The sequence below is a fragment of the Neophocaena asiaeorientalis genome, unplaced genomic scaffold (assembly GCF_003031525.2).
Source record: "Neophocaena asiaeorientalis asiaeorientalis breed wild unplaced genomic scaffold, Neophocaena_asiaeorientalis_V1.1 scaffold508, whole genome shotgun sequence".
Taxonomy (NCBI): Eukaryota; Metazoa; Chordata; class Mammalia; order Artiodactyla; family Phocoenidae; genus Neophocaena; species Neophocaena asiaeorientalis.
In genome coordinates, this window is record NW_020172179.1 from 86490 (window position 1) to 112840 (window position 26351).

The 26351-nt window shown below is 46.3% G+C and overlaps 1 protein-coding gene across 11 annotated transcripts in view; it reads right to left on the reverse strand.

Moving 5' to 3' along the window:
• The window catches only part of ATXN7L1 (ataxin 7 like 1), a 243812-nt gene that overhangs the window by 74205 nt on the left and 143256 nt on the right, over nt 1-26351 (reverse strand). The gene's annotated exons all lie outside the window — the stretch shown is intronic.

Sequence of the window (26351 nt, forward strand, 5' to 3'; positions counted from 1 at the left end):
TGTCAGATAACGAACTGCGGTTATTAGCAGACGGAACTGGGTGCTTCCTTGAAGCATCTTTTACTTAGAGGTTGACTCAGATTTTGCAAATGTTGAGGCCTTGGTACACGTCTGGGGTGATCGCAGAAGCATTGGAACTTGGATGTTGGTAAATCCCATAGGAGAAAAAAAGGGGCGTGCCGAATGCAGTTTTGAGACACGGAAAGGGACTTCCAAGTTCCCTGCTCCGTGCAGCGAGGCCACTGAGCCACACAGGAAGCAAATGATTGAGGCACATAAGAAACAAATGGAGGGATAGCGTCCCTGGGCTTCTCTGACCTGGTCCTGAGAAAGGTTTCCCTTTCCTCTTTGAGATTAGGGCTGCTGTGGCCAACCTTCCTCCCTCATCCAGACTGTAATCTGTGTTCTCTTACAGGTAACAGTGAATCGAGTATTTTCATTTGGCAAAATAAAATAAAAAGGAACACTTAAATCACGTATTTAACAAAGTTTTTCATTTCTTTCCCAGAATGCATTAAGCACTATCTCATTTGGACCAAGACAATTGACCAGATGAAATTTTAGAATTATCTGAGCATTTGAGAAAAGTGAATTCCAAGAGAATTGGGCTGCGAATGTAAGAGTGAGAAATTTTTAATTGCTGAATGGATTCAAATCTAACCTCTGCCCCACCCCCTTCTTCCTATCTATCTATCTATCTATCTATCATCTATCTCTGATTTGAATAAAATGTTGCCCCTTCCCCACTCCAGAGGTTTAGGGGAAAGTAATGAGTAGGTAGAAACAGGTTGTTTATAAAAACCATTGTAACCACAGGCCAGGTTCATGTTTGTTCTGGAGAGTAAATGTCGTTCCTCTGGTTCCGGGGGTCACCAGTGCAATGTGGTGGATATGAACCCACACAGCAGCTGCCCCTTTCCTTCCGAAGGAACCTACATTTTCTTACAAACTGTATGCAGACATGGTTTCACTGGGATCTGAAACGGTGCCGCTCGGGAGTGAAAGCCAGCAGTTGCCTGACGGATCAAGAGAGAAGAGCACAGGCAGCTTGCAGCCTCCCAGACAAAGGAAGGCGAAGGGGAGAAAGATGTTGGGGGAGGGGGAGAGAAGAAGGAGGGAATGGTCGGGTGGGACAAAGTAAGACTCACACCAGCCCCCGCCCCTGGATTGACAACTGACTTCTTTTTTTTTTTTTTTTTTTTTTTTGCGGTACTCGGGCCTCTCACTGTTGTGGCCTCTCCTGTTGCGGAGCACAGGCTCCGGACGCGCAGGCTCAGCGGCCATGGCTCACGGGCCCAGCCGCTCCACGGCATGTGGGATCTTCCCAGACCAGGGCACGAACCCGTGTCCCCTGCATCGGGGCAGGCGGACTCCTAACCACTGCGCCACCAGGGAAGCCCCAACAACTGACTTCTTAAAGCGACCCCAGAATTTTGTAAGCCAGGCCTCTCACTTAGAACTCCATGGCTTACATGTCTCCTCCCTGCGCATTATATTATTTGATTCTCGGAAACATCCTAGGAGATGAGAGAGGGCAGCTATGATTATCCCTATTTAACAAAGGAGGAAAACGGAGGCTCAGAGAAGCCTTGGTCTCAGCCCCACAAACGGTGACTGTGCTGGTGTGGTGCTTTATTGTCTGCAAAGCATTTTAAAAGTAGTGGGCTTTATTATTCCCATTTTCACAGACAAGTAAACTGAGATTTTGGAGAGGCTACAAATCATATCCAAGGCCACACTGCAAATCATCAACAGCGTCAGGTCTCCTAACTCCTGACCCAGTCCCCCTTGCTTGCCTTTATCATATTTCCAGAACACATAATGATAGAGCTGAAAAGGCCAGTAAAGTTGTTTTAGTATAAAAGCACATCACCTCCCTTGATTTTCTCAAAACTCCGTCTTCATGGTTTTTCAGTTCACAGATTGCAACTCCCTAAACAAGGAGGTTTCCTCTCCACACTGTGGGGAGAGCTCCGGCCTTCTGCACTTCCGAGCTATTATTTCAATGCAAAGCAAACACCTCCACCCAGTTTGCACTCTGTCTTCCTTTGATTTGATTAGTTCACCCACGTGCTAATCCCTGGCTCCTCATCTAATCCCAGTCTAAGCAGCCAGAGCGGACGCCCCAGCAGGCCTGCCAAGCTGTATGTTACATAGCCTGCATCTCCAAGGTGTGCTGTCTCGCATGTGGAAGTTATCTGGCTACATTGTTTCTCCAACGTGTTTCAAAGTTATGCTTTTGCTGGGTTCTTTTGTTACAGAGGCTGATGAAAATAATGGACCAAATGAAGGCTGTCACTGTTATGTTCCTTGCCTGTGCCAAGTGGACACACTGCCAGCTTGATAGAGGGTGACATTAGTATTCTATGATACCCATGAGCGGGCTCATTGTAGGTCTGGGGCATTTCCTCTGAGGAGATATGGTAGCGAGTTTGCTGCGGGGTTCGTAGGAGTGAATGGGGACGTTTGTCAGGAACCCAAGCACTCAGGGTCATGACCAGAGATGCCAAATGTGGACTGCAGGACGGGAGACGTCAGGAGGGGATGATCAGAAAGTTCTAGAATGTTTTGCTGCCACTTTATGAACCTACCTCTCCCCCTTCTTTCTCCCTGAAAACACAGCACAACAAAACATAGGACCAAAGGCCAGGGAAGCTGGATGCCAAGGTGGACTTCATGTTGAATGTCACTAAAGCAGCCTAGGTCATGAAGACTCATCAAATCCATGTGCCTCTGTTGGCGGGAGAAGCTCTGTGATTAGATGCAGTGCACAGGTGGCACCTCCCACCGGTTTATCTGAAGTTGTTTTGGTAATCACAGGACATTTGCATCCATGCTGCCTGAAAAGAATACAGGGCCTGGGTAAATCAGAACAGTCTCAGCAGGAAAACTCACTTGCTTACAAGACACAAAGTGAGGAGAATACTTCCATGTACCTTGTGACTCCTCTGAGCACAGAGATCTTTTTTTTTTTTTAAAGTAGGACAAACGGTTTGACAAGCACTGACATATTTAGGGAAGACAGGAGAGGCTATTTAAAATCAGAACTCCTGAAAATCTGAGAGGCATGGCCTCCAAATCAGTAAAATTAGTGATAGTGGGCTAACAGAGGCATACGGAATATTAGCATTAATTTGTTGTTGTAGCTGGTACCGGTGTGCTGAACAAAGGTAGTTCTATCACAGGCCAGACAAACGGCACTCTGCTCACGGATGAAGGCTAGTGGGTACAGTACATCCAGCCCGGAGGACGGCAGAGTGATGGAGACAAAGCTGGGGTCCCCTGCCCACGCTCTGGGCATTTAGATGCCCCTCCAGGGAACGGCACTGCATCAGAGTACATATACAGAGAAGGAACCTGGGCAGGACCCAGTATGGTCTTAAAAACATGGCCTGGATATGTGGAGAGCTGGTCAAAAAAAGGACGGAGGCCTGAGCTGTCAGGAGACAGAGAAGCAAGGTAAGCATGGCAATAGCTGTGGCTGCCATTGGCTCCAGACCCGACTTTACCCCTTATGTTGCCCTGCAGACTTCCAGGTCAGGACCTGTGGCTCAGCTGGACACTCTTCACTCTTGCCCTGTTACCTGGGTTCATAGGGACTGGACCAGGCTGCCTGATCGTACCTGGAATTGGCTTTTGGACTAATCCTTTGTAATGTGGACTCATGACCAAAGCCATGGGGACAGTTTTGTACATATGGGGCCACAGACCCTAGATTCTTCAGGAGAGAGCCAGTTTCAACCAGCCTTAGCTGGTACTGCACCACAATTAGAAAAATGAGTTTATATTGAAGGTCAGTAAATGTGGGTTGACTACAGTCTGAACCAATGGACCTCACGTTTCCTTGAGGGCCCATTGTGAGTCTCACTTATCTTTGTAATCCAATGCCTAGCCAGAGCATGGAAGGCTTGCTATATGTTTTAAATATACGTTTTGAATGAATGAAGTTCTACTTAATGTGAACCATCAAGAGAGATGTATACCTTATTAGGTACACCTGGAAGGTGAATATCTTTTTGTTAAGTATGTATAAAATTTGGTATTTTAATTCATTTTGTTTTCATTAATTGATTTTTTTAAAGTACAATGTTTTATCTTATTATTATTTTTTCAGGTTCCTTTTTTTCCCCCACAGTCAAAGTTGGTATTTTTAAAAGTTGTACTGTGGTTCAAGTTAGGGAGAAGGTAGAAAGGCTTTCCACTTAAGATTAAAAATACTAAATCTTCAAAAAAATTGTAGCCACTTTGTAACAGGAATCTTTCCAAAGATCTTCATTCTCTTGTACTTTGTCCTCTTAAATGGTATCCTTTGAACATCATTTCATCTTTTTTTTTTTTTTTTTTGATAACTCAAGGTCACTGTTAAGGGCATTGGTTTCTATACTTTGCTGCAAAATGGTGATATCAGGGTCTACCATAGCTTTCAAACTTTTTGACCCTGATCCATCTTAAGAAATGAATTTTACACGGCAGCAACCTAGTATGCACATATGTATGGGACAAAAATTCCAAAAGGTAAGATTTATCTTTACTAAGTGAAAACCACCCGAACGTTTTCTCTTCTTGTTTATTCCACGGTTTAAAATGTTGGTCAGGGATCTCTGAAGAGATGGCCCCACCATCACGAGCGGCACCTGTGGCGTACAAACACCGAGACAGTACACGGGGCTTTTGTCCCTGCACAAAAAGGGCTTCAGCGTTCCCACTTTCGGCCTTTTACTTTTTCCTCTGCATCTGGCGCCACTTTTATTTTGTCAGGGCCTGCCTCCACAGTCCTAGTCCGCAGAGCTCTAATTTGCCAAACCTGGAAATCAGACCATCCAGCTTCCCAGTATTACATCTAAACTAAGTGTAAAATATCGCTCCATGAAAGCCTGCGGGGTGCCCCATGGATGCCTCGCAGGGCTGGGTGTTCTTATGTGCTCAGAGCTCCTGGTGGGGCTCCCAAGAGCTCTGCTCAGTGGCGGAGTTCCTGACACTGAGGTGTTACTGGATGCGCCATGTGTAAAGGCCCGTGTGTGAACGTGAGTGTTTCTCCTTTGAAAGGAGTATTCTGATGACTGAGCCTCAGGCTGGAAGGGCTATTGAATGACAGAGGCTCCTGGCAGCAATGTAGCTTCGTGAATGACCAGCTCTGGGTTCCAGTGTATCAGGAAGTATTACCTAAAGTAACTGACCCTACTTCAGGCAGTTTGTAACAATGCAGTATTTCCATTTGGACTCTGAGCTGCCCTTTGCCCTGTAATTTACAGCTCCTCCTAGAGTATACTTCAGCTCTAAGGAGTCTTCTCACCTAAATGCAAATTAATATGTATATGAAACGTCTCCTGGTGGAATTTTGAAGTGGGGTATGTGTGTGTATGTGTGTGTGTGTGTGTGTGTGTGTGTGTGTGTGTGTAGGGGGTAGATATATTGATTTTAAAAAATTACGGCAAAGGGGGTAGATACTGTGCCCTTAAAGAAACTCAGATAACAAGCAATCAGGCACTGGTTAAATAAACTACTGGAATGCTGGGAAGCTATAAAAATGATGATATAGATCTATATTTACTGAAATGTGTCCACAATAATTGTAGACGGAAAAAAAAAGTGGATTTCAAGGCAATGTCTATAATAGGATTCCACTTTTATTTTTTAAAATATAAAATATATGCATACAGATACACATGTACGACACATAGACAAACACATACACATAGAAAAAAGACTGGAAAGTTTTACATGGAAATACTTTTTTTTATTTCCTGAAATGTTGGCAGTTTTTACAATGCATTAGTTTTATAATAAGAAAAAAAAGCAATTTCACTTTGAAGAAGTAAAATTCTACATTATTATGCAAAACAGTACTTCTGTTTGGGGCACCCCACCCCATTCTCACCTCGTGACTGTTCCCATGGGAACACTGGCTACATCCATGAATCCATCCACAGGGCAGCACACACAAGCTGAGCTTTCACACTCGCCTCTCACTAGTTATGACGTCTCCTCAAACTTTTGAAAGAGTTCTACTCATATATAGAGGGGTAAGTTGAGTCTTTATTGGAAATCTTTCACATTAATGCATATGAAGGCAAAGGAAAGGCTTGTGGTTTTACTTTTAAGGGTCATGTTCTCTTCCCTGATGGAATTAAGGGGAAATGTAAATCCCCAAGCAGATGGCTCTGCTAGTTACCTCTCTGGCAGAAGCAGGCTACTGGTATCTCCATTCTCCAGGAAGACAAGGAAAGAGCTGACGCCCTCTGGATTCTGAAGCTAGTTTTCTTCTAAGCCAGAGTCAATTCAAGGCATAAACCGACGCTGGATTTAACAGGAACAATCCCTAACTTGTGTTCTCTCTACAAAGTGTATTCACATCCAAGGGATAACATTCACCTTCATAGTGTATTCACATCCAAGGGATATTGCCCCCAAAAATGACTAGGAAGGAGGGCAAGCAAGTGTGTTATTCTCAGTTGACAAAGGAGGAAAATAAGATTTATCAAGGGGCAGTTTGCCCAAGGCCACCCTATTAGAGACAGGCTTCAAACCCAGTTCTCCTGAGTTTGTCTTCCATGTTTGTTGCCATTGCATTCTCTCTATAAGCAGAGTAACGATATAGCTATTATCCTAACTGGACACTTTTGAAAGTAAAAAGCAGTGCATTTAAGCATGGGCCCCAGAGCATCAGGTACAAATTGTGACTCTCCCAGGCAAACCAGGACTTACGGTCACTTTAGATATAATCCGGCCCTCTCCCCCACTTGCGCCCCCCATCATACCTTTTGAATAGGAGAGAGAAATGGAACATGGTTACACGTCTAATTTACCTTAAAGCACTTGAGTGTGTAAATAAATAAATACAAGAGAAAATAAGAGTACGTGAATGTAGCTGGTGTTTTATTGTGTATGAACCAGTTGGTCTAGGCTGTACCTCTAGGGGTGATCAGCTCACATGCTATGAAGAATACAAAGCCTGGATTCGGCAGCTGCTATTAACCCGAGAAGGTCACACTCCAACACTGGCTACTTTAAGTCCTTTGGCTATTTGAATAAACGTTCTGAACATAAAAAATGGGCTTTTGTTGGTGAAACCTGTGACTTAGTAAAACGAATGCTAGAAATGGGTTCTTACTGGCAAAATTAAGGGTGTTCAATGCATGTAGCCTGGCAAAAAGTCTTTAGCGACCTCCCGACCCTTGTATAAACAGGGCACTCGAGGCTGCCCTGTGTGCAGCTGTCACATTAGGAGGGTTGATGACAGCATGGTGCTGACTCAGGGAAACAGTCCTGTCTCTGGAATATTGCTGCAGCTGCCTTGAGCGAACCTTTTCTATAAGGTATGGTTGGAACAACTCGATGGAGAGAGGGCTGGGATTTCATCAAGTTCACCAAATAGGTTGAGTGGACTGTTTTCTCCCTACCTGAAAAACATTTGTGTGATAAATGCCTGTACCTGCGGCAGACTTCAGTCTAACACTCTCATTCGTTACCGCCTGGTGGCTAGGCTGTGGGGTAGAAGCTAAGTCTCACCACCTCAACCTTCTACAGGGGCGACTGTTTTCTACCAAAAAGAGCCAAGAGTTGTGCACGGTCAAACCAGCTCAGGTCAGTCCCAACAAACATGCCTCTCGGGGAGGCTAACACAGGTAGATTTCAGCACAGGATCCCTGAACACCTGGTCCTCTCTGCCAGGTTATGAGCTTCCTGAAAGGGAACACCAGGTCTGTCTTGTTCACTACTCTAGCCCTTAGCCCCACACAGTGCCTGCCCATAAAAAGCGTGTGATGGGTATTTGTCCAGTGAATGGATAAACGAGTAGGAATTCTGTTACTTCTAGAATCGATTTCATTAACTGTAAGCCGCGATTGTTCGTTACTCTACTGATGGCAACTGACCCTCAAAAATCATAATCCATTGCTTGCCCCGGATTAAGATAGTACCTTAAAAGGCAATAGATAAACTGGTATAAAAACCACTGGGATTACCTTGTTTAATCCTCACTGAAACGTGATGAGATTGGTATTATCATCCTCACGTTCAGATGAGGAAATCAAAGACCAGAGAGGCTAAAACTTAAATTAATGAAGCCAGACCCAAGCATGCGCTGCTACCCAGAGTTGGCCATCACTCAGTTTTGCAGGGATTCTTTTCTTTTCCTTTCTTTTCTTTCTTCTTCCCCCCACTCCCCTTTTTTTCCTTTTTCCTTTTCTTTTTTTTTTTTAAACTACTCTTACTCTGCTTACTTTATGTCATGCTATTGAACACACATCTTTTTGGCACTTCACCTTATTATTATTTTTTTAAATTAATTGGTTTTCATTTTTGGCTGCATTGCGTCTTCATTGCTGTGCACGGGCTTTCTCTAGTTGTGGCGAGCAGGGGCTACTCTTCGTTGTGCTGCGCGGGCTTCTCGTTGCAGTGGCTTCTCTTGTCGTAGAGCACGGGCTCTAGGCGCGTGGGCTTCAGTAGTTGTGGCTCGCGGGCTCTAGGGTGCAGGCTCAGTAGCTGTGGCACAGGGGCTTAGTTGCTCCGTGGCATGTGGGATCTTCCCCGACCAGGGCTCAAACCCGTGTCCCCTGCATTGGCAGGCGGATTCTTAACCACTACGCCACCAGGGAAGCCCTCACCTCATTTTATCAAAAGTTTTTTCTGGGAGGAAAGCTGGATGGATGTTGGAATATATGAACCAGCTTTCTGGCTCTTCTGCTTTTATTTGGATTGACACGTGGCACTGAGGGATGTCTAATGGCCTCTCGTGTCTCTGAGCTGCGGGAGAATCTACCACAGCTCTGCTGGCCTCCAGGGCCCCAGGCCCTCCGCTCATCCGATCCCCTATGGCAAAAAGTCTTTAGCGACCTCCCGACCCTTGTATAAACAGGGCACTCGAGGCTGCCCTGTGTGCAGCTGTCACATTAGGAGGGTTGATGACAGCATGGTGCTGACTCAGGGAAACAGTCCTGTCTCTGGAATATTGCTGCAGCTGCCTTGAGCGAACCTTTTCTATAAGGTATGGTTGGAACAACTCGATGGAGAGAGGGCTGGGATTTCATCAAGTTCACCAAATAGGTTGAGTGGACTGTTTTCTCCCTACCTGAAAAACATTTGTGTGATAAATGCCTGTACCTGCGGCAGACTTCAGTCTAACACTCTCATTCGTTACCGCCTGGTGGCTAGGCTGTGGGGTAGAAGCTAAGTCTCACCACCTCAACCTTCTACAGGGGCGACTGTTTTCTACCAAAAAGAGCCAAGAGTTGTGCACGGTCAAACCAGCTCAGGTCAGTCCCAACAAACATGCCTCTCGGGGAGGCTAACACAGGTAGATTTCAGCACAGGATCCCTGAACACCTGGTCCTCTCTGCCAGGTTATGAGCTTCCTGAAAGGGAACACCAGGTCTGTCTTGTTCACTACTCTAGCCCTTAGCCCCACACAGTGCCTGCCCATAAAAAGCGTGTGATGGGTATTTGTCCAGTGAATGGATAAACGAGTAGGAATTCTGTTACTTCTAGAATCGATTTCATTAACTGTAAGCCGCGATTGTTCGTTACTCTACTGATGGCAACTGACCCTCAAAAATCATAATCCATTGCTTGCCCCGGATTAAGATAGTACCTTAAAAGGCAATAGATAAACTGGTATAAAAACCACTGGGATTACCTTGTTTAATCCTCACTGAAACGTGATGAGATTGGTATTATCATCCTCACGTTCAGATGAGGCAATCAAAGACCAGAGAGGCTAAAACTTAAATTAATGAAGCCAGACCCAAGCATGCGCTGCTACCCAGAGTTGGCCATCACTCAGTTTTGCAGGGATTCTTTTCTTTTCCTTTCTTTTCTTTCTTCTTCCCCCCACTCCCCTTTTTTTCCTTTTTCCTTTTCTTTTTTTTTTTTAAACTACTCTTACTCTGCTTACTTTATGTCATGCTATTGAACACACATCTTTTTGGCACTTCACCTTATTATTATTTTTTTAAATTAATTGGTTTTCATTTTTGGCTGCATTGCGTCTTCATTGCTGTGCACGGGCTTTCTCTAGTTGTGGCGAGCAGGGGCTACTCTTCGTTGTGCTGCGCGGGCTTCTCGTTGCAGTGGCTTCTCTTGTCGTAGAGCACGGGCTCTAGGCGCGTGGGCTTCAGTAGTTGTGGCTCGCGGGCTCTAGGGTGCAGGCTCAGTAGCTGTGGCACAGGGGCTTAGTTGCTCCGTGGCATGTGGGATCTTCCCCGACCAGGGCTCAAACCCGTGTCCCCTGCATTGGCAGGCGGATTCTTAACCACTACGCCACCAGGGAAGCCCTCACCTCATTTTATCAAAAGTTTTTTCTGGGAGGAAAGCTGGATGGATGTTGGAATATATGAACCAGCTTTCTGGCTCTTCTGCTTTTATTTGGATTGACACGTGGCACTGAGGGATGTCTAATGGCCTCTCGTGTCTCTGAGCTGCGGGAGAATCTACCACAGCTCTGCTGGCCTCCAGGGCCCCAGGCCCTCCGCTCATCCGATCCCCTCCCCATCCCCCCACCCTGGACGACTGAGAGCCTTTGTTTTCTGCCTCTGGGAGCTGGTGCACAGCCTTCTCTCCCTGGAATGCTTGTCCGCCCTTTTGTTCTTCACCTTGGCTAACTCTTTGTTATTTTTCAAGACCCAGTTCAAACATGGCCACATTTGGGACACCAAGGAGCAGCCTGTCACCCTGCACCTCTGCAGGAGTCCCTTCTCAGTGCTCCCAGGCACACTGCACACACCGAGCACATGGCTCTGGAGCCACCGATGGACCCCGCCTCTCTCTTCCTCTGCGCCAGCAAGAGCCGAAGTCAGGGGCCTTGCCTTAGTGCTGGCGCACAGCAGGCACTCAAAGCGTGTTAGACAGTGAATGGATAAATCAGGAAATAATTAGCCAACTCACAGGAAAGCACAAGAAAACGCAGGGGTCAGCAGGCCAGCAGTTTCCAGAGGGCTGAGGGCTAGCTAACCTTAATTACTTGTTTTAGCCAGTGGGCTCCAAAATCATTTTTGAAGCCTAAGGGAATGATAGTGGGTTTTTATAAGCGGCAATAGACTACTTAATTCTGAGCGCTCGACTCCTTTGCCTGTTACAGAATAAAATCTCTGGAGAGATTTTCCCAATGCAGCTAGGTCCCACTCCCTGATGCTGGGCCAGCCACTGGCCTCCCCTTGGGGGCTTGGGGTGCTCTGACTGCACCCACGTGACAGGCTGCACTGGCAGCTCACAGAGCTCGCGCTGGCTCTGGGTGCCCATCTAAGCCAAGAAGTTAGCAGGTCCCAGATGCAGGCCAGCACATGACCTGAGCAGGGACACAGCTTGAGCCAACCGTGGGCCTTCGGCCTAACGAAATAAACAATTCCCAGCATAGCCTGACCTTTCAGAATGTAATGCTTTCTAACCGCACTGTGTAGATAAAAATAATTTAGTGATTTCCTCCCACTAAACTCTTGGGCACAAACCAAGAAATCTGCAGTGTGGCTGCTCTGATGCTACTGTACAATTGCAAATATTTAGGCTTCTCTGGGTTCTTATCAGTGTTTATCAGCAGGGATGCACCTGGCTTTTTTTTTTTAATTAATTTACTTATTTATTTAAAAAATTTTTGGCTGTGTTGGGTCTCTGCTGCTGCGCATGGGTTTTCTCTAGTTGCGGCGAGCGGGGGCTACTCTTCGTTGCGGTGCGCGGGCTTCTCATTGCGGTGGCTTCTCTTGCTGCAGAGCACAGGCTCTAGGCAAGTCGACTTCATTAGCTGTGGCACGAGGGCTCAGTAGTTGTGGCTTGTGGGCTCTAGAGCGCAGGCTCAGTAGTTGTGGCACACTGGCTTAGTTGCTCCGCGGCATGTGGGATCTTCCTGGACCAGGGCTTGAACCTGTGTCCCCTGCTTTGGCAGGTGGATTCTTAACCACTGTGCCACCGGCGAAGTCCCGCACCTGGCATTTTTGGTGGGATAATTCTTCCCTGGGTGGAACCATCCCATGCACTGCAGAGGGTTTAGCGCCTCTGATCCAACTGATGATATGACAGCCTCAAAATGCACATTTTCAAGCATTCCTAGGGGTGAGAGGAATTGTGAGTACTGGGATTCCCTGTGGGGGTAGCTGTGATTCATTTTGCAGCGGGAGAATCTTGGAAGGACCGCAGAGGCCACACAAACCAGGGGTGGGTTGGGATGAGGCCCAGGGAGTCAGAGCACCTGACCCAGGGGATACTCAGACCAAGCGCTGTCTTTGGGAGAAACCAGAGGTCCTGAGAGCGGTGAGGATGCCTAGGTGCCTTGAATGAAGAAGTCAGGCCAGTGAGGGAGTTGGCCTCACAGAACCAACAGATTGGAGACCGAGCAGAGGTCAAAACGGTACAAAAGGGACAAAGAATGAGCGGGGAGAGGGGAAAAGCCAGGGCAACGGCTCTGAATGTCAGCTACACGCAGCATCCATCTCTCACCCTTCAGGGGCATATGTAACAAAGGGACCCAGAAGGCCACCGATTCTGGACAGCACTAAGGCTTTGAAGGTTTCATGTACCAACTAGTTCTCCTCCCTTGCCTGCTCTTAAGAGAGCAATGGCAACCCGACAGCCACCCTGTCACTGCCACCAGCACCTCTGTGTCACATCCTGCAAACATGACCCACCGCAGACAACTCCCCAGTCACTCAAAGTGACCTTCAAGGGCATCTTGATCACAAAGGAGGGGAGAAGCTCTAAAGCCAGCCAGGGAGAAAACCCCGCCAAGGCGCCGGGTAGGGGAGCCATGGGCACAGGACTCAGTGCCAATCATGCCCATTGAACGGCTAGATGCTCAACAGACCTACTTATTCTTTTGCCTCATCTTTCTCACTTGTTTTATATTTGTTTTACCTTGCTCTGTTGTTTGCAACTTTACAAGCAGCGCTATGTCCTTCTACAACAAGGCTGGGTCTAAATAAATAAAGCGAAGAAATAAGATATGTGGCTGCACTGTCAGCACCGCCAAGCTGAGCGTGAAGTGTGTGGGCTCCGATCTGGGAGCCAGGAGGTGTTCTGCAGCAGCGGTGCAGGGAGGAGCGGAAACTCCCGGCGTGTCCTGGAGAATACAGAGGAGACTGGCCTGGACCCTGGAGCCTGGGTCCCGCCCTGTCCCTGCATCGAGAAGTCACAGGGCCTCACACACAGTTTACTACCGTCTCAGCCTCAGTGTCCTTGTCTTTTATTTTTATTTTTTTAACATCTTTATTGGAGTATAATTCCCTCACAGTGGTGTGTTAGTTGCTGCTGTATAACAAAGTGAATCAGCTATGCGTATACATATATCCCCATATCCCCTCTCCCTTGCGTCTCCCTCCCTCCCACCCTCCCTATGCCACCCCTCTAGGTGGTCACAAAGCACCAAGCTGATCTCCCTGTGCTATGCAACTGCTTCCCACTAGCTATCTATCTTACATTGGGTAGTGTATATACGTCCATGGCACTCTCTCACTTGGTCCCAGCCTACCCTTCCCCCTCCCCATGTCCTCAAGTCCATTCTCTGTCCTTGTCTTTAAAATGAAGGATTTGACCGGATGATCTCAAAGGTCTTTTTATGACCAAGTACTGCGACTCTAAGTGGCACCCACCCTTGGCTCTATTCTTTCCCGATATACTGCACTTCTCCAAGTGAAGTGGGCCCATCAGGGCTCCTTCCAGAAATGTTTCTGTGTGTGATGACAAATGTCAGTTGTACCAGTCACCTGAAGAGATAACTGGTCACTCCAAAGAGATTAATGCCCCATGAAAAGAAATTGGAGTACTACTCATTTGGGGGTGTGGGAAGCCAGGCTTTCATTGGAAAATCTAATGATCAATTTTCCCATTGTAAAAATGGGATAAAAACACTGGCTTTTATCTGCATCCACTGATCAGGTAGTAAGTTCCCTCTTAAATAAGTTCTGTTATGGAAGGTAATACCATATCTGTTTGTACGGTATCTGTGGCTGCTACAACAACCGTTATTAACACTCAAAAGAATTTTATTAAGCATATGCCCAGGAAATGGAAGCATTGCTAATGTTCTTGGACATTCTTCTCGTAGCTGTCCACTTAAGACTTCAGCCTTATTTTGGCTCACAAACCCGAAGCCACCATTCCTACTTGTACACAGATGGCTTCACACATCTGCTGCTTTTAGGGAACCTGGTTCAAAATGTTGGAGAAGAGTGCCCTGTGGCACTGCTTCTCAAGCTTTAGTGCGCACAGCGATGGCCTGGGGTCTTGTTAAAATGCACATTCTGATGCTGTAGGTCAGTGTATTAGTCATGCCTTTTAATTTTTCTGTATTTCTGATGCTCTGACATCTTAGGGCCTTGCTGACCCTGAGCTGGCCAATTTCTACAGATAGGAAAGGACTCACCTGCAAGTGTACTTTTCATATACAAACCGACAAATCCAAAGCTCCCCACCCCTCCCCTCACAGCCAACTCTTTTATCCAGCTCCTACCCACCAGGCCACTATTTCCCTGCCCCAATCACCTCAGGGTCAGGTACCAGACAAGTGGAGACAGCCCCTGCATCCCAGAGCCTGCTTCAATTATTCAATCTAGCCAATCCTAAGCCTGCTTACTCTGCCTCACCCATTCCTTTCCATGGAAACCACAATAAAGGCCCTTGCCCATGTTTTCCCCACTCCCTCTGCCTTCTGACTGACCCAGGTGCTTCCCTGTGTGGCCCTGTGTGACTTGGGATGCCAAGTCTCTTGGGAACTGTGAATAACAAAGTGTCTTTTCAATGGCAATTATCTCCTGATCTCTTGGCCTCACCATATCTGAATCATAATAAAACCTACATCTTCAAACAGCCAGGGGTGGGGCCTGGCGATGCTGATCCGAGAACCGCACTTGGTGCAGGAAGGCTCTAAATTACTATGCTCCTGTCACGAAACAGGGTGCTACAGCTGGGCTCTGAGGGGAGTAACTGCACTGTATACATGTCTGACTGCATCAGAGCCCAACGTGCTGCAGGAATGAACTGGGCAAAGCAGCCGAGGCCACTGAAGAGAGAGCCCTGGGGATAGGCGCTAGCGCCTCTGTCTTCCTTCCCAAATGATGTGAGATCATGAAGCCTTCCTAGGTAGAAATTAAATAAAAAGCTGCAATGAAAAAGGAAGCAGGGCCCGAGGCCCTTAAACTATAGCAGGCACAGTGGCAATAAGGGTGACTCAAGGCCCAAGGGAGAAATGTTAGGACTCCAGCAGGCCAACTAACATATGATAGCCGTGTGCTGTCTAAGCTGTCTGATGTGGGTCCTGGATGTCAGGCGTATATCCTCAGGAAACCTGTCAGGAGGCCCTAGAGGCCTTCTAGGGTAAGCCTTGAGAACCAAGCAACTTACTGTCCCCACAGCAAGAAGCTATCCAGGTAGCCATCAGCCTTTCTGTCCAGAGGCATATGAGGGCTCTGCAGACCTACCTCCCCTCCCCCAGGGAGACTCAGGGCTTACAGAAGTGGCCTGGGTAGGATCTCAAACCTTTTGACTTTAGAGTCAGACTTTAGGCCAGAGCACTTTCCTCCATCCCAGGACACTGTGGCTCCATGTGTTACTAATAAAAGCAAATCCTGATAAAGAACTATCAATTGTAAGTACTTCACATGGCTTATCTCATCTAATCCTCACAACTCTAAAAAGTAGCTGCTACTTAAATCCTTATTTTCAGGATGAGTAAGCAAGTCCACAGAGGGTAAGTAGCTTGCCCAAGCCACCCTCCAACTGGCAGGATCAGAACTTAAATCCAAATTCTGCATCCAAGAGCCTTTGCCTGCCTCCATACCGAGGGCAGCGTTATTCCAGGTGGAGGCCTCGGATGTCAGCCTCAGCACCACGTGACAGCACATGGTCTCGCCCACCTACAAGCTCTCCAGGCCAATCTGCTGCACGCTGAAGTTTGAGAAGCCCTATATCAGAAGAAAACCTGATGGAAACTCATTTCCCGGGCGAGACCGGTAGTAATAGCACAAGTGTAGCTCTAACTACAGGTTTCCCTGCTTAGCCTAATGCTCCGTGAGCCAGCTTGGCGTGCCAGGAAGAACAGGCATGGGTTCAAAACGCAGATCCAGCAGCAGTTACCAGCTTGGAAACTTTGGGCTAATAATTTCTCTAAGCCTCCTTTATTCCTCGTCCGGAGAATGGAATGTAGTATCTACTTCCTACGGTTCATGTATGAGGTAAGATAACTAAAGTGCGACGCCCCATATCTATACCCAGGAAATGCTCTGAAAATGGCAGCCCCAGTGATTCCTCAGAGCTTCCCAATTTTCTAAAACGCACGTCCTTTTGTATCTTGCTTTACAATATATGAATCTTGAATTCCTTTGGTGGCCAAACTGAGAACAGCTTTCAGAAAGATTAAGGAAGCTATAGTCGTGGATAGCTGGAGTAGTGAGCTATCTAAACAATGCCTAAAGGCATTAAGTTAATACCCATGTGTGGCTCCGGCTCCCAATACTGTCAAAGGTTCCAACCCCAAGGGTGGGGGGAAGTGCTCACTGGAGCAGGGTGGAAATTCACATTTAAGCACTAGCTCTGTTTCTATCTCTAGTCCCTGACTACACCTGGTAAAATGGTTAGCACTGACATGTTTATCAAAAAACATACCCAATCCCATAACCCCAGAGGTGGAGCGGGGATAATGGTGGCGAAAAATCAGCTCTAAGCATAGACCAAATACTGCAATGATGACCCCAGTCCTTTTGGGGCCAAACCAGCCATCTCCAGCCCTATAGCCCTCACATCTCTGCTGTGGCTGAGGCACCCCAATCAGACACCAGGACGCTCAAGGCATAGGCAAAGAAAAGGGAACCCCCCCTTACCCAAAAAAAGAGGAGGAGAAAAAAAAGAAAGGATGTGGGAGAGGAAAAAGGGAACCTCAGGGAACAATGTTGCCATTCCTAAGCAGCCATCAAGTATGCTTTTCAATTAGGAGAAGAGGGTATAGGTAGAATTTAAAGGATTTTTTTAAAAGATAAAGAAAAGAATAATACTAGATCTATCACATAAATTAACACCCCATTAGGACATGTAAGTAGTCACTCTTCGTATCTTCAGTGAATGGGTCCAGGCAGCAAAATGAAAACCTGAGCAGACCTTGTGTTTTCCTTATTCCCTTCAGGATTTGGGGATCTCCACAAAGGCAGTTAGTCTGTTTTGTATGGGGACCTGCTATTTTCTGATCCTTTTACATTTTGGTGCAGAAAATAATTCAAACCCATAAAAACTCCAAAATCAAAGTGGGTTCTCATGTACCTTAACTCTGGCACTGCTACCAAGTTATCTGTTCATGAAAATTAAAAAAGTCTAATAATTATATAAGCAATGAGTATGTAATAAAGAATTCAGAAAATTCAGATATGAATGAGGAAGAAAATAAAACTTACAGTTACTACATCTTTTTGTTCAAAGATATGCATAGATGCATATTTTTAAAAATGTGATTGTACTGAGCACTTTGTATTAAATGCTGTTTTCTTCCCATCATGAACATTTCTTTATGTCATGAAATATTAAAAAAATTATTTTTAGAGGTCTAGTTAGTATTCTAACAGCCTTTACTGTTTGGCATTCATATTGGTTCCAATTTTTTTTGCTACTATAGATAATTCTGTACTGAACATCCTTTAAGTAAGTTCTTGCACACATTTCTATATATTTTTTATATAAATTCCTAGAAGAAGAATTTTTGTTTGCAGGCCCTTGATACATGTAGTCAAATGCCTGGCAGAAAGGGAGTCCCTATTTACACATCCACCAACTCCACAGTCTGTTTCTCTCCTTTCTCACTAACACTGGGTATTATTAATTTCTAAACATTTACCATTTGGGACTTCCCTGGTGGTCCAGCGATTAAGACTCCGCGCTCCCAATGCAGGGGGGCCGGGTTCGAATCCTGGTCAGGGAACTAGATCCTGCATGCTGCAACTAAGACCTGGCCCAGACAAAAACAAATTAATTAATTATTTAATTTTTAAAAGTATTGCCATTTTGATAAGTGAAAAGTACTCTGCTATAATTTTTATTTTTACCAGTGAGGTTGAACATTTTTCATGTCTGTTGGCCACTTGAATTTCTGCTCTTATGAACTGCCTATTTATACCCATTCTTTAGTATCTTTTCTTTTTTGTCATTAAGCTGCAAGAACTTTTATGATAGTAAGAATATAAACAACTTAAAATCATTCTTTCCTAATAAGACTTAAACCCTGAAGTGGTTAATAACATCGTGCATTAAAAAGTGTTTCTTGACAGAGGAGAGGACATGGGGGAGGTAAAGTTTAAATCAGATGAAATAATCTTTGTCACCCAAGCTGACCCCGGAATTCTCTTAAAATCTCTCCCTTTTTAAAACAACAGCAACTACAACAAAGCCAGACAAACCCCATGATGACAGGGTGATCTCTTAGGGTGAGACCTGTGCCTAAGCTACGTAGCCCCCATGCCCTCCCGGGTAATCTTGCGGCAGGACATCACTCGGGCGAGGAGCATTCACGTGGGCACCTACCCACATGGGGCCAGCCCCAGTGGCCACGGGAAGGGCAGGGCGTTTTGCAGAGGTTCTTTTTTGGATTAGATCCAGCAAGTCAGTGGCCCGAACTCTGAGTTCCTGTGTGCCACTTGGCATGAGCTGAGTGGTCCGAAAAACCCACAAAAATGGGATCCACCTCCACCTTCAGGGTGGACAGGACTGAAGAAGATTTCAGGAAGCTACAACACTGCTTGCTCGACTCACTGTTCCAGAGGCAGGGCCTTATCCACCTTTTGGTGTGGCTGCCTGAGGGCTCCCCGGAGAGGCGGGGCACAGACCTGTAAACTCTGGAATCTCCCAGGCAATGAAACACCTCTTCACACACAGTTTGCATCTCGGCATTTGCTAGCAGGAGGAGAAAATGTGGCCGGCCTGGTTGGGAGGGTGGAGGGTGACGACTGATGGGAGGCACGCAACCACCCTGCGCTTGGAGCAAACCCAGGTCACTCACTGCAAGGCAGGTATTCAGGTTGGATGCTTACCATTCACATGGGCTCTGAGTCTGCCAGGGCATACGTCCCGGTTCCGACTCTTTAAAAATAGAACAGGAAGTCCAGAACAGAAGGAAGGCTGCAGCACAGGAGTACAGAATGGAGAGAAAGGGTTTATCTTGTGTGGGGGGGGTCTCCGACTGAGCAAAGGAGCACCTGCTCCAGGTACAGAAAGACATCACAAACAGGTGAATGGAGGCCGGGTATCACGTTGCCTGCCGCGTTTCCATGTTATCTCCAGATTCCAGGATTAGCAAGAACAGACCAGGCTCCAAGGGTCGCCAGGCCCACGAGCCTTACCCACTACAAGAGAGATCTTTCTTTCCTTTGGTAATCAGTAGTTGAAGGACAGGTAAGTGAAAAGAAGCTAAGGAAAGATAAAAAGGAGTGGATGGCTAAGGAGAATGTTTGGTATTTTGGCCTTTTGGGCACTTATCCTGGCCCCCGCCCCCTGGCCATCTCTTCCACGAACAGACCTTGCTTATCCTCTGGGGAACGCCCTTCTCCCACACTCAGTCCACAAGGCGTCCACAGGGTAGACCCTGCCCCACCACTGAGGGCTTGGGAGGCCCTCTCCAGGGAGAGTGGGTAGTTTTTAAAATCATTATCCTAGGCATCTGTGTAAGGCCTTATGGGTTTAAAGAGCTTCCACATACAACATTGCTACCTGGGGCTCTGGGTCGCTCTGGTTTCCTAAACTCATGCAAAACCTTGTCCCTGGGCTCTCTGGTTAGGATTCCAAAGCTCCCTGTGGCACTAACCGAACCCCAGAGAGGGAAGCTAGGAACTTTCACTGTAAGCATCTTGGTCACAAGCGTTTTCACTGCAGAACTAATTAGCTGTAAGGCAATCTTGCCGTAGAATATAACATAACTGGTAGACAGTTTGGTTTGACAGTTAGGTTTGAACTGGTTGACAGTTTGGTTTCATCTCTCCACTGACACGGGACTCTCATTTTTATACCACATAAATCTTAGCCCTCATAATGGTCTATACGGTGACCAGTAGATGTGTGATCTTAAAATAGTGGATGAGAACCACTACGTATATCGACTCAATAGAAAATAGTTCTAAAACTTGTGGGAAGTGTGAAATAAGAGTGTAAAGCTGACTGCAGACTACAAAAAATGATAACATATCAGTCTGAAAATCTTTCACTGATTTGAAGACGCAGAGTTGAACCCATGTTTCCCACAGAACTCTGGAACATGTATCAACGGACATGTGATAGTATACCAAGAACACACAACAGCGGAGAGGTTTTTACAATGCAACACAGAGCTCAGTTACCGATGTGCCTCCTAGTATTTGGAAACTGATACCTCTCTCAACGAAGGAAGAAATTTTAGTGAAAAAGACAAAATGCGTCGCGATGCTGAATGAGGAGACAAATCAACAAGCAAAAAAAAAAGTATAAAATGCTGTGAATGGAAGACTTGGAAGACAAGTGCGTACGTACAACCACAAAATAAAATCAGTTACTTGTGCAGTATTGCCATGAATCTACACACATTTAAAATGTTTTCAAATATTTTGCATTTCACAATAAAGACAAATTTTGTTACTCATTTTTTGTTTCATTATGTGTTTTAATGTTTCTCTTTTGTGTCATTTAATATTGTTATCACAGCCAATTAGTTATGCAGTGAAAATGTTTGCAATGAAAATGCCTACAGCGAAGATGTCTACAGCCATGATGTTTATGGCCAAAATACCAGACACACCAGAGACACACCCTAGGGCTTCTGCTTAAACTGGAGCAGGAGCAAGTACACTGGATACTGGTCAGGGGTCTAGGCCTTCCCAGAAAGGAGGACTAAGTTTAGGAATGATTAGATTACATTTTGGGCAAATCTGACATCTATCTATTTATTTATTAAATTTATTTATTTATGGCTGCGTTGGGTCTCTGTTGCTGCACACAGGCTTCTCATTGCGGTGGCTTCTCTTGTTGTGGAGCACAGGCTCTAGGTGCGCAGGCTTCAGTAGCTGTGGCTCGTGGGCTCGTGGGCTCCAGAGCGCGGGCTCAGTAGTTGTGGTGCACGGGCTCAGTTGCTCCGCGGCACGTGGGATCTTCCCAGACCAGGGCTCGAACCCATGTCCCCTAGCATTGGCAGGCAGATTCTCAACCACTGCGCCACCAGGGAAGTCCCTGGCATCTATTTAAATTGGGGGTGTACCTGGAGCTTATGGTGGCGATGGGAAGAGTTAGGATTTCGTAGCTCCATAGACAGAGGATAGACTAAACCCCACAACTCACAGAAAAAGCAATGGCATAAGGAGTGCACAGTGCTTTTGAAGTAGATTTCTGCTTTTCAGCAAGTGGTAATGAACAGAAAGAGCCACCAGGAAAGGTCTGGCCAAGAATGTGTTCAAAGATTGAGTTGCCAGAGAGCCTAGGAAAGGAGCCTCTCTTCAGCCGTGCCGCAAACTCTGGAGTCTTCCAAAAGCTAGGGTGACTGGATGGTCTCTTAAATGTCTTCTGGCCCTATAACTACCAAAGCCGAATTATATCTTAAGCTATGAGAAACTTGGGGGCATGCGCTGGAATCTAGAACCTGAAATCTACTTCTTTAAATAGTGTGAACACCGCTCCGGAAGCCTGACATACTGATCCTGGTACACGCTTGGACCACAGTTATCCTCAGTGCAGGTGGTTAATTCATTAATACCTGCAGAGTGTACACTTGAACAGGCAGAGCCAACACGGCTCTTTTCTGATTTAGCAACCTGGGCACCTGTTCTTTGCCTCAGAGGAGCTGGTGTCTTTCGGGCATCCACTGGGGAGTCCCAGGGTGTCCTCCACCTGTGTGGCAGAACCAAAGCAGACCCTGGTGGGGCTGCCATGGGCAGCCCTGCCTCCCTCCACTTGGGCAAAGCCCCTTGGCAAAGGCCTCCTATGGCCTTTTCATTCTCTTGGGACCTCAGGCTACAGGAACTTTTCCTCCACACACGTGGTTTCTCTGCCCTTGTTCTGACCCCACAGAAATCCTAAGTGAGGAGACCCTTCACCCACCCAACGGTATGGGCAGCAACGACCACAAGCACCCAAGCCTCTGGGCGCTGAATGGCAGGGCCAGGACGCAGCTTCAGATGTTAGCAGCCTTTCGGCCCTACCTTTCTCTCTGGCCGCTGGGCAGTCAGCTGGCCCCGGGGAGAGAGGACACATACAGAGAGTCACAGGGTGACAGGGCATGGAAGCCACCCCGTATCTCTGACTGCTGATGCCCACCACATCCTCCAGCTTTCCACGAGGGCAACAGAAGAAAGGAGGAACTGAAGGCCCGATTCCCATAAACGTACGGCTAGGGGGAGGGGACCGCAGGACACGGCACCAAACTGCTGTAATGATTCCCGGATCATTCGGCACAATCGGCTTTGAAGCAGCTCATCATTAATAACCATCCTCCGAAGCCACCAAGAGGCCTGCTGCGGGCCAGCTGGAGAGCAGCTAGCCCTTCCCCGCGTATCCTGCTCGCTCTCACATGGCGCATCGCTCACAGCCGCTCCTGCTGGCCTTGCCGTGGGGGGAAGAGGCCTTGTCCCAGAGCTGGGGGTGGGGGATGATGGGGACAGGACATGTGCTGGCACTGACATGGGTGTCGTTCCTCTGTGACCTCATTTTGAAAAAACTGTGAACACCTTAGACCAGAGGGGAGAACCGTCCCAGTGGGGAACTTGGAAGAATTCCCAGGGGCTGGCTTGGCAGCCTCAGCCCACTGCTCTGTCCCGCCAGACACAGTCCACAGGGTCCTGTCTTCCTGTTGGAGGGCTTCTCATCTTGAGACAACATGGCCCGCTATGGCCTTTCCGCAGCTGCCCCTCTCAGATCCAACTCTGACTATTGCACTTTGGGGAGGGAAACTCTCAGGCAAAACTCGTTTTGGAGAAACTTTTTACACTAATGCGAACACGGTAGCCTAACTGATAGTACAATAGGGTCTTTCTCCTAAATCCCTACCTCTAAGCTTGTGTACTCTTGGAACGGACCAGTGTTCCCTCTTTTTAAGAGGAGTGTGTCTGTGTAAGCATGTGTGCCCGCACCTGGGTTCCCAGCTTTGCTTTCACTCTGCTGCGTGTCCCAAAGGTAATGGTCACGGTTAGTGGTGATTCTGCTTCATCACACAAGTCTTCATAATGACTTCAAAATGTATTTTAGGGCTTCCCTGGTGGCGCAGTGGTTGAGAGTCCGCCTGCCGATGCAGGGGACACGGGTTCATGCCCCAGTCCGGGAGGATCCCACATGCCGCGGAGTGGCTGGGCTCGTGAGCCATGGCCGCTGAGCCTGCGCGTCCGGAGCCTGTGCTCCGCAACGGGAGAGGCCACAGCAGTGAGAGGCCCGCGTACCGCAAAAAAAAACAAAAACAAAAACAAAATGCATTTTAATTCAGTAACGGACACTGACCTACCCTCAGACATTAGGAAGACGGAGCTGGGAGGGAGACAGACAGAGGGAGCACGTGCGCATGCCTGCAGACGCACACATATTTGCAGTTGGGTCTATATTAAGAAGATATAGAACTACTTCTAGTTTTCCAGCATCGTGGCCCCAGATATTCTTGCTCTTTGGCTGCATGAAATGGGGTATATAATTTTGTGTTGGGGTGTCCTCGAAACAGGGGGCTAAGAGGGCTCAGGGTTACACAAACCTGGGTTTGAATCCCGATTCTGCCACTTGCTAGCTGTTGGTCTTTGAGCAAGTTCCTTTCCTCTCTGTGCCTCAGTTTCCTCATCTACCGATTGGGAATAATGAGGGTCCTTCTGCAAAGCATTGCTGTGATGACTAAATAAGTTAACATACACAGTGCACTTAGAAATTTTCCTGGCACATCGTATGTGTTCAATAAATATTTGGTATTATCTGTATTGTTATTTAACAAATAGCAGATGGTATTATTATAAATAAAAAGGGGTGGGAAGTTGGACTGAATCATACCTCAGGTCTTTTGCTGCTCTAAATTCCCACAATTTTATGATATTTTTTATGGAAGATTCAATGGCTCCTTTGAAGGAAAACGCCAGCCAGAGGGAAAGAGGCCACAGAGAACTCAGGACGAGGCTGCTCATCCACGTCCCGGACCTTGTAAATGCTTTTGGTGGTAAAGCCCATGTGTTTCAGGTTGGCATAAACCAGGATGGCCTCCAGCCCTGTAGCTCCCTCCCTGGGAATGCTGCAGAGGCAGGAGGTCAAAACTCTTTTCGTTTGGCCTGTTTGTAGATTCTAGCTCCAACCAAAAGCTGCAGCTCCATTATGCTGGGCTGTTTAGCTGGGCCCTGGGGTTAGAGCTAACAGGCTTCATGTGTCCACTCCGCCACTGAGCTATTCTACTGGCTGCCCGTAGAGTAGCTGAGTGTCCAGGCACACACAAAAACTGTTAGAACGAATAACTTTAGTAAAGTTGCAGGATCAATACACAAAAATCTGCTGTGTTTCTATATACTAATAATGAACTATCAGAAAGAGAAATTAAGAAAACAATTCCATTGACAATTGCATCAAAAAGAATAAAATAGCTAGGGATGCATTTAACCAAGGAGGTGAAAGACCAATATATTGAAAACAACAAAACAAGTGAAAGAAATTGAAGAAGACACAAATAAATGGAAAGGTACTCCACGCTCATGGATTGGAAGAATTTGTATCGTTAAAATGTCCATACCACCCAAAGCAATCTAAAGATTCAATGCAATCTGTATCAGAATTCAATGGCATTTTTCACAGAAATAGAACAGTCCCAAAATTTGTATAAAACCGTAAAAGAACCCGAATAGCCAAACTAATCCTGAGAAGGAAGAACAAAGAGGAGAAGTATCATGCTCCATAACGAAAACATAAAAACAGATACATGCCTCGACTGAACAGAACAGAGAGCCTAGAAAGAAACTCATGCATATGCAGTCGATTAACTTATGACAAAAGGGCCAAGAATATACAGTGGGGAAAGGAGAGTCTCTTCAATAAATGGTGTTGGGACAACCAGACAGCAACATGCAAAAGAATGAAATGCCACCACTTACACCATCCATAAAAATTAACATAAAACGGATTAAAGATGTGAATGTTATCCCTGAAGCCATAAAAGCCCTAGAAGAAAACATAGGCGGTAATCTCCTTGACATAGGTCTCGGTGATGATTTCTTGAATCTGACACCAAAAGCAAAAGCAACAAAGGCAAAAATTAAAAAGTTGGACTACATCAAACTAAAAAGTTTGCACAAGCAAAGGAAATCATCAACAGAATAAAAAGGCAACTTGCTGAATGGGGAAAATATTTGTAAATCACATATATATGATAATGGGTTAATATCCAAAATACATAAAGAACACATATAACTCAATAGCAGAAAAACAAATAACCTGATTAAAAGATGGACAGAGGATCTGAATAGACATTTTTCCAACGAAGACATACATATGGCCAACAGGTACATGAAAAGATTCTCTACCTAATTCATCACCAGTGAAATGCAAATCAAAACCGCAATGAGGGATCACCTTACACCTGGCTATTATCAAAAAGACAACAAATAACAAGTGCAGGTGAGGATGTGGAGAAGAGAGAACCCTTGTGAACTGCTGATGCAGCCACTATGGAAAACAGTGTGGAGGTTCCTCAAAAGACTAAAAATAGAACTATCATGTGATCCAGCAATTCCACTTCTGGGTATTTATCTGAAGAAAACAAAAACACTAACTTGAAAAGATATATGCACCCCCATGTTCACTGCAACATGATTTACAATAGCCAAGATATGGAAACAACCCTAAGTGTCCATCAATAGAAAAATGGATAAGGAAATTGTGGTATGTATATATACCATTATATATATATAAATAATGAGATAAGAATGAAATCTTGCCAGCTGCAACAACATGGATGGATCTTGAGGGCATTATGCTAAGTGAAATAAGTCGAAGACAAATACCACATGATCTCTCATATATATGGAATAAAATATAAATATGTATACACACACACACACACACACACACACACCCCAAACTCACAAATGCAGAGAACAGATTGGTGGTTGCCAGAGGTGGGGGGTAGATAAATGGGTGAATTGTTTTTGTTTTGTTTTTTTCTAGTTTAAGTAAAGAGAATTAAAAAGATTTTTAAAAAATTTGTCCCACTGGCACTTGACTTCGCTGCAAAGCCGGGAGGAACAGGAGAAGGGATACTTGTCAAAAAGCCTAGATTTGGGGGGCTTCCCTGGTGGCACAGTGCTTAAGAGTCCGCCTGCCGATGCAGGGGACGCCAGTTCGTGCCCCGGTCCGGGAAGATCCCACATGCTGCGGAGCGGCTGAGCCCGTGAGCCACAGCCGCTGAGCCTGCGCGTCCGGAGCCTGTGCTC